This window comes from Xenopus tropicalis, chromosome 8 (assembly GCF_000004195.4).
Source record: "Xenopus tropicalis strain Nigerian chromosome 8, UCB_Xtro_10.0, whole genome shotgun sequence".
Classification (NCBI taxonomy): domain Eukaryota; kingdom Metazoa; phylum Chordata; class Amphibia; order Anura; family Pipidae; genus Xenopus; species Xenopus tropicalis.
Genome location: NC_030684.2, coordinates 123,505,000 through 123,519,716, shown reverse-complemented (window position 1 = coordinate 123,519,716; position 14,717 = coordinate 123,505,000).

The window sequence follows — 14,717 nt, the reverse complement described above, 5'->3', positions numbered from 1 at the left end:
TTATGCAACTAATTTAACCCATACATACTAAAGTAAACTCCTCGAAGACTGCAGTTGAGGGTCTTGTGAAAACAAAAGGAACATTCCCAATGGGAAACCCTCTTTAAAGGAGAAGGAAGGGATAATAAAGAGTTAATCTCAAGCTGCAGGTCTCCCTATATTTCGCCTGTTCAGATGATCAGAAAAAAAAATAGATTGTTAATAGAATTCTTGTACAGTTGAAAGAGAAAAAGCACAGGTTACATAGCAGATAACAGATAAACTCTGTAGTATACAATGGGATTCTGCACAGCTTATCTGTTATCTACTTTGTATCCTGGCACCACAACCGGTATTCCTACATGCCCCAGCCAACGCCTTCTCAGTAAGCCAGTTTGGGAGGATATACTGGCGGGGGAATTTGGAACAGTCGATTTCTTAGCGAGGCCTTGAGTACCAGGGCCTACATGTACTGCTTTCCCTGTAAGCAGGAACCATTATCTGGTGCAATACTTAACCATTTAGTATTACACTATTCAGAAGCCCTTTATCAGAAAACCCTTAAAACCTGACTCCATTTAAAGGCAGCCTTCTCAGCAAGGCCCTGAGATGTATCCTTAATGAAAAAAATATCCTTATTGCCTGAGGTCCAAGGCAGAAGGCCAAAAAGACACCTGTGTAAAGGAGGGAGAAGTCTTTAAAGTTTTTGATAGTCTTCTGTCTGGTCTCAACGGGGAGGAACTAACCCATATGCAGCTCACTCCTTTAATTTAACCTTTACTATGACAGAAAATGATATTTATGAGACAATTGGAAAGTGGTCCTCATTTTTCATTTTTTGTGTTTTCTTTATGTATTTAGCATAACTGTAGGAGGAATAGTATTTAGAAAATGTGGGGTGCAAAGAAGAAGAAGAAGAAGAAAAAGCGGAAGAATAATCTGAAATTAAACAGTAGGTTGGGTTCCTCAACCCAACATAACTATATAAAAATAAAACAGAATATTCTATAATATACTAAAAGGTAACATGTCATGCCTAAATCATCATAGTCAGGGTCGGACTGGGGGGTGTAGACCCCAGGGGCCCTGCAGGTGCCCCCGCCGGCTGCATCCCCTAACCCCTTCCGGAGTGGCCCCCACCCAATGTCTTCCCCTGAGTGTGTGTAAATTTAACACGTCAGGGGAGGAATGGTCAGGCAGAGGGAGCACCGGCAAGGGTCGGGTCGCTGTGGCCCAGTCCGACCCTGATCATAGTAGTACCACGTGCTGCAGTAAAAGCCATCTATTCGTAGTGATGAGCAAATACAACAAGAAAATCCATGGAATGCATTTGTGACACAACTTTTTTGTCACCTGCAACTTTTGTTTTTTACACGGCTGCACCTACTTTGACGTGACCATGACTTTTTTTGATGCATGACACTGTGTGCTCTCTATCCATGGCCCCTGTGCAGCCCCCACCAGTGGGCATTAGGCTTTGTAAAAAGATAACCTGCCCTTATTTTCAAGTGACCAGGACAGATCACAGTGGCTGCTCAGTATTTACTGCTTGCCATAGAAACTGTACAAGCTGCAAGATCCGTAAAAAAAAAAAAGTTCATAAGAGAGTCAAAATCAGTTATCTGGTAATCTGGAGGCATGAAGGAAAGGGGCTGCAGCTGTATGTCAGGCCCACTTACTATACCAGCTCCATTCTATCTTCTGTGTCTGTACATGTCAATGTGGGCATTTTAATATGATACTGAAATGGCATCTAATATGTGGGGTGAGGATTATTCTGTAATTTGGATCACCATACCTCAAGTCTACTAAAAAAGTAAACATTAAATAAACCCAAAAAAGGGTTGTTTTGCAACAAATGTGGATCAATGCAGCTTAGTTACAATCAAGGTACTGTTTTAGAATTACAAAGAAAAAGTAACAATAAAAAAACCCATTAAAATTAAGAGCCTGTTTCCAGATAATGGATTCTATATCTGTATGTATATGTTAAACCAGATATTATACTGAAAACAATGACACAGGTGGACGTACCTGCTGCACTGAAGAGGTTGGGGACGTTCCCTATAGGTTTTTTCAATATGAGTCACTTCTACATGAATAGAAAAGAGGCCTCCCAGTGTGATATCTCCAGGGAGAGAATAGCCACTGACTTCTTCAGTAACCAGTCTGCACCCTTCTAATAATGTTTCACATCCACCATCTTTGTACCATAAAAGTATTAGCAACAGATGGCAAAGCGTAATGGTAATTAGAGGCAAATCCATTCTGTTTATTGGCCTGTTTGGAAAGTAAAGAAAAAACTGAGATTCTATATTACAGTGAAAATACACTTGCTGTAAATGCATTCAGTGGAGTGGATATCAGACATGCTGTTCTACTCTGTGCTGTAAAATACAGTTTCTATTTATGCATTTATATATTTCCTACTGAGTAATAAAGAGTATTTAGGACTTATGGAATTGCACCATATGAACATGGGATGTCGCTGGCTACAAGGTAACTACAAATGCAGCCAACGGGCTGATGTGGGATGTACAGAAGGCAAAGTTAGATGCAGAGTTCTGAATGTAACAACAATTGTAAATGTACCAAAATACTATAAATCATCAAATGGAATACTTTAATTATATCTGAATCAAGGGACAGCTAACTCTGGAACTAGATAATAGCTATGTTCTTGAATGCAGTGGCTCAGTAACTGTCATCCTTTTGCAAGTTTTCATGTTTTTTTAAAATATGTTGGCGCTCAAGAAGAAAAACCCTCATGATTGAGAAAAAAGTGGAAAGAAACTTTTTTCTGTGCCTCATTTTTACATAGGCCATTGCTGCATAAATATCTAATGTACAGTGTAAATATAGGGAGCGGATGGAAACAGATAAACATTTGTGTATGAAGCCTCCAAGCCACTGAAGTGTAAATTGATATACATACTATTATAATAGAAACAGGTTGCTGGAAAGCTGCACACCATAAAATACAGATGATACCTGTCCCTGATGAAAGTTCCAGACAGGAACTGAAACATCGGACTGAATAAAGCCTCAAATCTTCTTATGTAAACCTTGTGTGACTCTTCGTGAAAAACTCCCTGCGTGTGCTGTCATTCTAACCTTGTGTATCTACTATTATAATAGGATGCAGCACAGCTTTCATATACAGGTATAGGGTCATTTACCTGGAAATCAATTATGCAGAAAGCTCTGAATTACTGGAAGGTAGAGATAAGCACATTTTTTTCACCAGGCATGGTGAAAATTCTGCATTGGCAAACTTTTTTAAGTAAACCGGTGCGCAAATTTACCCAAATAAATTTGCTAACAAGAAAAAAGTTGCATCAAAGAAACATTTTTTTTATGCTGTTTAATGAAAAAAATTGCAGATGGTAAAATGCAGAATTTTGCCGCAAATCCATGCCTGGGGAAAAAATGTGCTCATCATTAAAAGTAAACTATTGGATGATTTTAAAGAATTTATAGTGTTTTTAGTAATTAACAATTTTTGTTAATTCAGCCTTGACCATTATTCCTGTAGTTACAGACCTATAGGGAAACATGAGATACATTTGTGTTGCCTTGTAGTGAGCCCGTAGCCCCACACACGTTGCCTGTACATGCCAAGTGGCAACACTATTTTGAACACAGAAAATCTCTTATACAGAAGATACAGTGATTATGATTTATGAACAAATCTGTTGTAAAGATTCTTATTAGACAGAACTTCTTACCTCATGAGAAGGAGGTTTTGCTGCAGCAAAGTTGTTCGGTTATTGATGCTTGATAGAAAGGCTTAAATTCATTGGGCAAATGCAGAGATAAGTTTATATACTCTATGGTTACTGGTCTAGAAAATGATTATTAAAATTAATTAGCAGGTATATGCTATAATTATAAGATAATGGTAGTTACAGGTTAATATAGGAGTATAGCGTGATTGCAAAGTTTCTTTGGGGATTAATTTTAAGTTGAAAACTCTCATGGCATTTGTTTATAATTAAGGGGAGGCAGAAGCATAAATGACATCAGCATATTTGAAAGCAAAAGTATGTAATGAGTGGCACAGTGACTGCAAAAACCATAGAGGATAAGTACTGTATGTCTTTCCCAGAATGCTTTATCAGGCACTAAACTGGTAAAGGGGATGGAAGATTTAAACTATGAGGTTAGACTGTCAGGGTTGGGGTTGTTTTCTCTGCAAAAGAGGTGCTTACGAGGGGACATGATTACTCTGTACAAGTACATTATAGGCAGATAGGGGGTGTTCTTTTTTCCCATAAAAACAATCAGCGCACCAGAGGCCCCCCCTTTAGATTAGAGGAACGGAGCTTCCATTTGAAGCAGCGTAGGGGGTTCCTCACGGTGAGGGCAGTGAGGTTGGGGAATGCCCTTCCTAGTGATGCTGTAATGGCAGATTCTGTTAATGCCTATAAGAGGGGCCTGGATGAGTTCTTGAACAAGCATGGTATCCAAGGCTATTGTGATACTAATATCTACAGTTAGTATTAGTGGTTGTATATATAGTTTATGTATGTGAGTGTATAGATTGGTAAGTATAGGTTGTGTGTGCTGGGTTTACTTGGAAGGGTTGAACTTGATGGACTCTGGTCTTTTTTCAACCCTATGTAACTATGTAAATAACTGTAACTATGAAGTTGAGAATAACTGGAACTGTGCTCACCAGGCTGAGAGCGAGTACATTAAATTAGACATCACCTGTGAAAAAGGGCTGAGTCTGAGAGTGTTCTCCATGTCCAAGAAGATACTGAGACTGTCAGCAGCCATTCTGCCCTATCATTAGAAGAATGAACATTAATTTGTGAATGTGAAATGTAAATGTAATTTGTTGAAAATAAAATGATGTAAATAAAATATACCAAATACCAACATACCAAATTCCTGCTTAAAGGGATACTGCCATGATTTTTATGGTATAATTTTATTTCTAAATTACACAGTTTACACAACAAATAATTCACTCTACCATTTAAAATTTTATTCTTGAACCAACAAAAAAACGTGCTTTTAGGGCATTCAAGTTAGCTGGGACAGCAGAAACTTTCATCAGGTACAAGGAAGCAAATACAGCAGCAAAAATGCTATCAGGCAAGCTAAAATAGAAATGGAAAGGGATATTGCTGCTAGGAGTAAAAAGAATCCTAAATTATTTTTTAATTATGTGAATAGTAAAAAAATGAAGCAAGAAGGGGTGGGAACTTTATTATCATGGGGGGGTAAGTTGGTTGATGAGAACGGGGAAAAAGCTGAAATTTTGAACTCTTATTTTTCATCTGTCTATACATCTGAGGAGCCAGATAATGAAGGCTTCCCTTGTAATATGCCCAGTTCTAGTAATTTAGCTACTGGCGCATGGGTCACTCGGGGGAAATTCAAAAGAGACTTGAACATGTAAAGGTAAACAAAGGTCCAGGGCCGGATGGGATTCATCCCAGGGTATTAAATGAGCTGAGCGCTGTGATTGCCAAACCTCTTCACTTAATTTTTCAGGATTCATTGAGGTCTGGCATGGTGCCGAGAGACTGGCGGATTGCTAATGTGGTGCCGTTATTTAAAAAGGGATCCCGTTCTCAGCCTGAAAACTATAGGCCTGTTAGTCTGACATCAGTAGTAGGAAAACTTTTGGAAGGGGTAATAAGGGATAGGGTACTTGAATACATTGCAGTTCACAATACTATTAGTTTGTGCCAGCATGGTTTTATGCGTAACAGATCTTGCCAGACTAATTTAGTCGCCTTTTATGAGGAGGTGAGCAGGAACCTTGATGCTGGAATGGCAGTTGATGTCATCTACTTGGACTTTGCTAAAGCGTTTGATACAGTACCTCACAGAAGGTTAATGATCAAATTAAGGAATATTGGCCTAGAACATAATATTTGTAATTGGATAGAGAACTGGCTGAAGGATAGAGTACAAAGAGTGGTGGTAAATGGAACATTTTCTAATTGGACCAGTGTGGTTAGTGGAGTACCGCAGGGGTCAGTCCTTGGGCCTTTGCTTTTTAACTTGTTTATTAATGACCTGGAGGTGGGCATAGACAGTACTGTTTCTATTTTTGCTGATGACACTAAATTGTGCAAAACTATAAGTTCCATGCAGGATGCTGCCGCTTTGCAGAGCGATTTGACAAAATTAGATAACTGGGCAGCAAACTGGAAAATGAGGTTCAATGTTGATAAGTGCAAAGTTATGCACTTTGGTAGAAATAATATAAACGCGAACTATCTACTGAATGGTAGTGTGTTGGGGGTTTCCTTAATGGAGAAGGATCTAGGGGTTTTTGTTGATAACAAGTTGTCTAATTCCAGGCAGTGTCATGCTGTGGCTACTAAAGCAAATAAAGTGCTGTCTTGTATAAAAAAGGGCATTGACTCAAGGGATGAGAACATAATTTTGCCCCTTTATAGGTCCCTGGTAAGGCCTCACCTTGAGTATGCAGTGCAGTTTTGGGCTCCAGTCCTTAAGAAGGATATTAATGAGCTGGAGAGAGTGCAGAGACTGCAACTAAACTGGTTAAGGGGATGGAAGATTTAAACTATGAGGTGAGACTGTCAAGGTTGGGGTTGTTTTCTCTGGAAAAGAGGCGCTTGCGAGGGGACATGATTACTCTGTACAAGTACATTAGAGGGGATTATAGGCAGTTGGGGGATGTTCTTTTTTCCCATAAAAACAATCAGCGCACCAGAGGTCACCCCTTTAGATTAGAGGAAAGGAGCTTCCATTTGAAGCAGCGTAGGTGGTTTTTCACGGTGAGGGCAGTGAGGTTATGGAATGCCCTTCCTAGTGATGTGGTAATGGCAGATTCTGTTAATGCCTTTAAGAGGGGCCTGGATGAGTTCTTGATCAATCAGAATATCCAAGGCTATTGTGATACTAATATCTACAGTTAGTACTAGTGGTTGTATTTATAGTTTATGTATGTGAGTGTTTAGATTGGTAGGTGTGGGTTGTGTGTGCTGGGTTTACTTGGATGGGTTGAACTTGATGGACACTGGTCTTTTTTCAACCCTATGTAACTATGTAACTATGTAACTATGTAACAAATGTATTTTTTTAGCTGTAATATTGGGGAGTAGGTGCCATCTCAGTGCATTGTGCCTGAGTCTGAGCTTTCAGCCAGCGCTACACATTAGAACTGCTTTCAGCTAACCTATTGTTTCTCCTACTCCCATGTAACTGGGGGAGTCCCAAGCTGGACTTGGATTTCTTACTATTGAGTGCTATTCTGATACCTACTGGGAGATGCTATCTTGCTCCCTTCCCATTGTTCTGCTGATCAGCTGTTGGGCACACCTGCAGGGAATGCCTGTGGGTGCATTAGCCCTACCATAAACCCCTGGAGGCCTGTGTCAGCGCCACCAATTTTTCACCTACTTAGTCCCGATTCTCCTTGTGTGAAAAGTTCCCCCACTGAACATCTTGACTGAGGCAGATGCAAATGCCAAGCTTGTGCAGACTTGACTTGACTAGCTATACCTTTATACAGGCCTCTCCTCACTCTGCTGCCTGTGCCACAATTCTCTGTAGAAGCCCCTGTAACATATCCTCTATTTGCCCCCCTACATCAACATAACCAAGTCCACTACACTACCCTTAGCACAACTGATTGTCCCGCACCAACAGTCAGTGTGTTGTTGTAAAGAATAACTCTAAGGTTTTTATTTGTATGACATGCTGTTATTGGAATAATGATAAATAACATGTTTTTATAAATTTGATATTGTAGATTATTTTTTACCATTGATGGATTGTAATTTTTATTGGTTAGTTATGGATTTATATTTTTTTTTGCTAATTCAATATGCTTATTTGTCTCCCCACCAATTTTGACATAGGAATATATGTTATATAATATTCCAAATATGGGATTATAAGGTGTGCTGGGTTTACTTGGATGGGTTGAACTTGATGGACACTGGTCTTTTTTTGTAACTATGTAACTATGTACTATATACCCAATAGCTTGTGATGATAGACATTATGGGGCCCATTTACTAAACAATTCTGAGATGAATTCATATTTTTTCTAAATTATAGAACATTTTGGAATGTATGCGAAAAGTTTGTTAATTGTAATTTTGCTGTAAAATGTCCAAATGTGAAAAGTGTGACTGTGGGGTGTGAGGTAAAACCCATGGTACAAAGTTTAGGAGTGACCCCTGGCATTAATGTTTCCTTACAGAGTGTGAATGAGGTAATTCACATTGGGAAACACCTGAAAGCAGAGAAGGAGTATTTGTAAGAAGATTTCTTAAGAAAAAAAATCTACTAGTGTTATACCTGAGGTAAAGGAAGTAGGGGTGTTCTGTCCTCCCCACGTGTTACCCTGAGGTAGTGTGTAGCTTGACATACAGCTAAACCTTCCCACACTCCAATAAAGAGACCAAGGGTTAAATCTGGGTCATTGTGGAAAATAATAGGTGAAACTGTAACACAAATGAAATAAACACAATGAGCATATAACAAATATACTAGCACAAAAACAGCTGCAACAAACACATCAGTGCTGGATCAAATGATATGCCACAGTGTCTCTGAGGCGCTGGCAGCTTAATGGTGGATCAGTGCAGGTTTTATGTCCACAGTGTTTACCAGCAATGCTACCATGGGGAGAAGGTGGATGTAGTGTACTTCTTTCACAGCATGGGCTACAAAATGGAGTCTGGACTCCCACAATGCACTGTAATAAGTCACATGTCGGGAGTATGGTGGTTCCAGAGGCTCCACAGAAAATGAATACCTGCATTTACAGCAAACAACAAGCAAAAGGGAGTTCACTGCTAATGAGCAACAATAAACCAAAAGATGATGGATCTGTGCTGGAGACATGACAAGGGGTGACACCCAATGTAAATGTGTCCCTAGCAGGTGTGACTGATGCAGTGAGTGTAAATTGCTTTGAGTCTGTTAAAACAGAACACAACGTTACCAGTGTGAATGGTAATGATTGTGCAGCTTTGTTGCAAAAAGATGTTGCAATTGATGCTAGTGAGAGTCTGCATGTAGAAATGCTGAGCAGAGTGTGCTCAAATTCTTCAGTGAACAAGGGGTTAAAACCATGTGTTGAGAGTAACTCTTTGTTGCCCTGCTGCAGCTCCTGCTGGTCTTAAAGGGGATGAGTGTACTAATGAGCAATCTCAGTAAAATGATATAGCTAGATTGACTGAGCTAACTGAAAGGGAAAGGTGTACCCACTGTTATGGTACTGGGCATGTTACTGCTAACTGTCCTGTATATGCAGCAATGCAAAGGTCACTAGAAGCCTATAAGGAGTGCTGGGGAAGTAAGGCACTTGGAAGTGAGTTCAGTGAGAAGTCAGGTGAACTTTCTCAACTTATTCAATGTCAAGCTGTGTGTGTGAACAGAGCTGTTGGAAATGTTGAAGTGAAAAATGGTAAAATGGCAGTGAATGGTGTTTAGCCAGACAGTGTGTCTGAGGAGATAAATGAGGAAAAGGTAAACCTACCTCCTGATTCTGTGTGTGAGGATACGCCGGCCACAGAACTGGTCTCCAGTAAGCTGAATTGTGTGAGCAAAATGTGCTGGAGAAGAAAATGTGGGTAAGGGAATGTTTAAAGGTGAAGTGAAAGACAAGCCCTGCACCATATATGTCTGGTCTGAGACTGTGTGTGGAAGGGAACCTGTAAAGCGCACCTGTTGCTTTGGCCTAGGTCATACTGCAGACAATTGTGTATTTGTGAAGGCTGCAGCTGCCCAGCTGAGAGAGACCAATGACCTGCAGTTGGGTGTGTAAATTGATACAGGTGAGACCTAGGGGCAGATTTATCAAAACACGAGTTCGAATCCCGAATGGGAAAAATTCGGATTGGGAACAAAAATTTCTGAAGATTGCAAATATCACGGAAATGCTTCAGAAAAAAACGTATTAGTCACGATAATATCGTATTGGCGATCCGAAAGTCACAAAATTTTCGTACCGAACGATTGTAAACAGCAGCAAAAACGATCGATTCTTTTTGCGCTAAAAATACGAAAAAGTCGCGCAGGCATCGGAAAAGTCACAAAAACGTAGAAAAAGTCGGGGAAAATACGATTGGACCGATCAAGCGAATGGTCGGAGCGTTTGTGGATAAGTAAATGTGCCCCTAAATGTGTAACTGATGTGAACACTGAGGGGCAGATTTATCAATACACAAACACTCGGAGTGTTCATCCGATGCTTGCACATCGGATGCTTGCACGAAAGATTCGGAAAGGCTCTGCCGCTGTTTACAATCGTTCGGTATGAAAATTTCGGGATTTTCGGATCGCCAATATGATATTATCATAACTAATACGATTTTTTCGTAAGCATTTCCGTGATATTTGCGATCTTTAGAAATTTTTGTTTCCAATCTGAATTTTTCCCATTCGGGATTCGAACTCGTGTTTTGATAAATCTGCCCCTGAGTGTGTGCCATATTGTGTGACACAAAACAGTGTGCAAGAAGTGACAAATGCTACCAGAGGGCAGGGTGCATATGGTGAGCAAGAGCTTGAAGGCAAAAACAATTGTATATTAGAAAACCCCGTGTTGCAGGCTGAATAAAAGCCCACTGTAGGTTTTGAGACTGAGAGCAATTGTAAAATGCAGAGTGTGCATGATTGTGACAAGGATGGTGAGGCATGTGTGTCTGACCACTGGCCACTGTTTCTTCCCCATTTGACAAGAGGCAGGAGAATAAAAGGTGTGTGGCTACTCCCATAGATACACATGTGTTCGATCACAATGATAGAACTCTAGGGGGAAAACTTGATAGAGAATTTCTGTTGGGGTTTAAATGAGAAGGAAAGGCTAAGTCATTTGGGGATGTTAGGTACCCCAAAGGGCTTTAATCACTTACCTTTTACCCCGGGCAGGTGCCCCTGTTAGTAGAAAACCACACCAGCCCGGGGTACCTGCAGTGAGCGCTTCCTTCTTCCGCGTTTCTTCTGCCGACAAAATTCCTGGGCCGTCGCATGCACAGTAGAGTGAAATGCCAACTTTTTTTGTTAAAGTTCGGCTTTTCACTTCACTGCACATGCACAAGCGAAGGAAGAGGAAACGCTCGCTGCTACCCTGGGCTGGTGTGGTTTTCTCCTAACAGGGGCACCAGCCCGGGGTAAAAGTTAAGTTATTAAAGTCACTTGGGGGTGCCAAAATGTCACTTTTAACCACTGCAAGGAGCATAGGGAGCGGCAACCAAGTAAGGAGTCACCCAGAGAAGTGCCAGGAGTCACTGAGTAAGGTCTCAGAGCAGGGTACAGGGCAGGAAGGTTGCCTGACTGTGTGAGGAACTCCCAGAGGGGCTGAGGGTGCTGCCTGCCACTACAAGGAGCAGAGGGAGCGGTAACCAAATGAGGAGTCACCCAGAGAAGTGCCAGGAGACACTAAGAGGTCTCTCGGAGTGGGGCACAGGGCAGGAAGATCACCTGGCTGTGTGAGAAACTCCCAGAGGGGCTGGGGGTGCTGCCTGCCACTGCAAGGAGCAGAGGGAGCCGTGACCACATGTTTGAGTGCCAGAACATTGAGGCTTGGTGAGAAGCCTAAGTTGGCCAGAAGCTGGTGAGCTGGTATCCCAGGAGGGGAGAGACAGCAGGGCTGAGTGAGTAGCCCAGAGTGTTCACGAGTGTGAGAGTCACTGTGGATGTGTGAAAGTCATTGGGGATGGTGAGAAGCCCCGGGAAAAATGTTCCAAAGTAAAAATTACCCTGGATGGTGAGAGCCCCGAAGCAGGGACAAATCATAACCATGTTTGATTAACTGTTTATGAACTGACTATTATGGACAGAACAGCCCTATTGGGTTTATTTAATGGTTAAATGATTCCCTTTTCTCTGTAATAATAAAACAGTACCTGTACTTGATCCCAACTAAGATATAATTACCCCTTATTGGGGTAGAACAGCCCTATTGGGGTTATTTAATGGTTAAATGATTCCCTTTTCTCTGTAATAATAAAACAGTACCTGTACTTGATCCCAACTAAGATATAATTACCCCTTATTGGGGCAGAACAGCCCTATTGGGTTTATTTCACGTTTAAATTATTTCTTAGTGGAGTTGAGGTATGGGGCAAAAATGTCCAATGACTTTAATGAGTTTAGAGGGGAAAAAAAGTCTTACGTAAAAAATGTTACCCGTGTAAAATTTGTTGCGCGTAGTATTTGTCGCCTATTGACTTCAATGGGTTTGGCAATCTTTTCACAAGTTTTGCTGATTTTTCAGCAAAATGGTACAGATTCACTCATCACTAATGAAAGCAGCAAAACTGACTAAACCTTGACCTTGACACTTCTAAAACCCACACAGTTCAGTTTCCTTTTATGCTATATTTAAATTACATTGCATTTCAGTTACTTATTTTTACAATCAGACACACAATTCTGCTTCACAAAAGCAAGTCGGGGGGACTCAAAGAACACATTTATAATGCAAAAAAGCTTTATTTTTATGCCATACAAAACATATTTCCGGCCCCTTCTGTGCCCTTTATCAAGTGTACATATAAAAGCCGTTAGTGAAATTTAGACAGACAAACCCACCCCCATCTAGTGACCAATAGAATCGAAGCTTCAATAGTCCACCTCTTAGCTTTCTGGTGTGTGCAGTATAGATAATTTTAGTTCATAGTCCAACAATTTGCATCTGTATTTCATTCACCAAGGTGATAATATATATAAGTACACCGATGTTCATAATTTCAAGTTCATGAAAAAAGTCCAAAAAGTTCATTATCCTTGTGTACCAATATTAATCACAGAGGTGAAAAGCAAACAGTTAGGAGGCATGCTTAGTTCCATAGATAATCTTACAGTATATGCAGCTTCATTATGTTCTATTTTCTTCAGTGAGTATTCCCTAGTTTCTACATTTAAATCTATGAAGCACAAGGTTAGTACTTAACGTCTACATTTACCTTATCTAATAGTATCATGATCAAGGTGTGTAGCTAATTCATCCTCCTGTACCAGATTACATTATTCACATATAGGGTTGAAGGCTCCAATAATCATTTATACCATTTATTATCATAGTAGACAATCTCTTAATCCATCTTCTTTCCTGCTGCAATAATTTAGTTTTCCTATCAGCCCCTCTCATGTTACGTGGTACTTCATCCAAAATGCACCATCTTAGTTGTGTGGCATTAGTGCCGTGCCATGAAACAGGGGTATCAGTACGTGTGTTCATTTTGAAATTCTATATATTTCCCCTATGCTCCTGTATCCTAAGTTTTACCTCCCTCATGGTCTGTCTACGTAACCCAGACCACATGGGCACTTAAAACTAAAAATTACACCACAAGTGAGGATTTGCAGGTAGCATAAGCTCGTAGTGGGACCATATGCCCTTTAGTTGGATGAATTATTGAGGGCCCTTTAATGATAGAATTACATCCCAAACAAGGGAATGTACCTATTTTTTGGGGCTCCTAAGAACCTTCCCCTTTTGGTTAAATATCTGACATCAGAAGGGTAAAACATATCTCATGTATATATCATATATATATATATATATATATATATATATATACATATCTTTTAGCTGAATTGGGGGGGTCCCAAATTGTTTATCATTCTGCATCAAGGGCCAACATCTCAACACTGTTTTCTCCACTTTAGGACTCAAAGCATTATATTGGGACACAAAAGGTTGTCTTACAACTGGGTTGTATTTTTTGAGAGTAAATCATCCCTAGACATCTCAGTTGTAATTTGTGAAGCCGTAATTAATCTCTAGCTAAAATCTGCTAATTTTTGCCAATTTTGTTGTTGGCATGCTGAAAGCTGGTGTTAATGCAACCCTTTTTGCATGCATAAATTGTCCATTAGGGCCTTTCAGGACCTTTTTACTATGGAAGCTCTTAGGGTGTAACAGAATGTTACGACCAACAGTCTTTCTATACGTCTGTATTCAGTTCCCCGGCTTTCAATGTTACCTTTACATCCAAAAACAAATTTCCTTACCTGACCATACATATGTAAACTTTATTGTTGAATGGCTCTCATTGACCTTCTGCATCATTAGATGCAAACATTCCAAAAGGACCATGCCAAAACAGGTGGAATTCCAAATGAAAATATGAATAAATACCTCGTTAAAAAGGCTCATTATTTAGTGATGAGAGAATCTGTCCTGTTTAGCTTTGCAGAAAAATTTGCAAATCTTTGAAAAGATTCACAAAATGGCAACATATTGGCAAGACTGCGATAATGGCGCGGCATCACTAGAGCGCACATTACACTTCATCAGAGATTGTGGCAGACTGTGAAAAGATTATATATGAACTCTAAACAAATGAGCCCTAAAATATAATATGATTAGCTTTAACATTTAGGTCAAAATCCTTTGACCTAAAACTGTGGTACAGGTATAGGGCCCATTATCCAGAATGCTCAGGACCAAGGGTATTCTGGATAAGGGGTCTTTCTGTAATTTGGATCTCCATACCATAAGCCTACTAAAAAATCAATAAAACATAAATTAAACACAATAGGACTGTTTTGCATCCAATAAGGATTATTTATATCTTAGTTGGGAATCCGTTACACGGTACTGTTTTATTACTACAGAAAAAAGGGAAATCAGTTTAAAAATTCTGAATTATTTGATTAAAATTGAGTCTATGGGAGACGGGCATTCCATAATTCTGAGCTTTCTGGATAACGGGTTCCCAGATAAGGGATCCCAAACCTGTATATGCAATGTTATGCATTTAAATGATTTAATATAGCCCTTG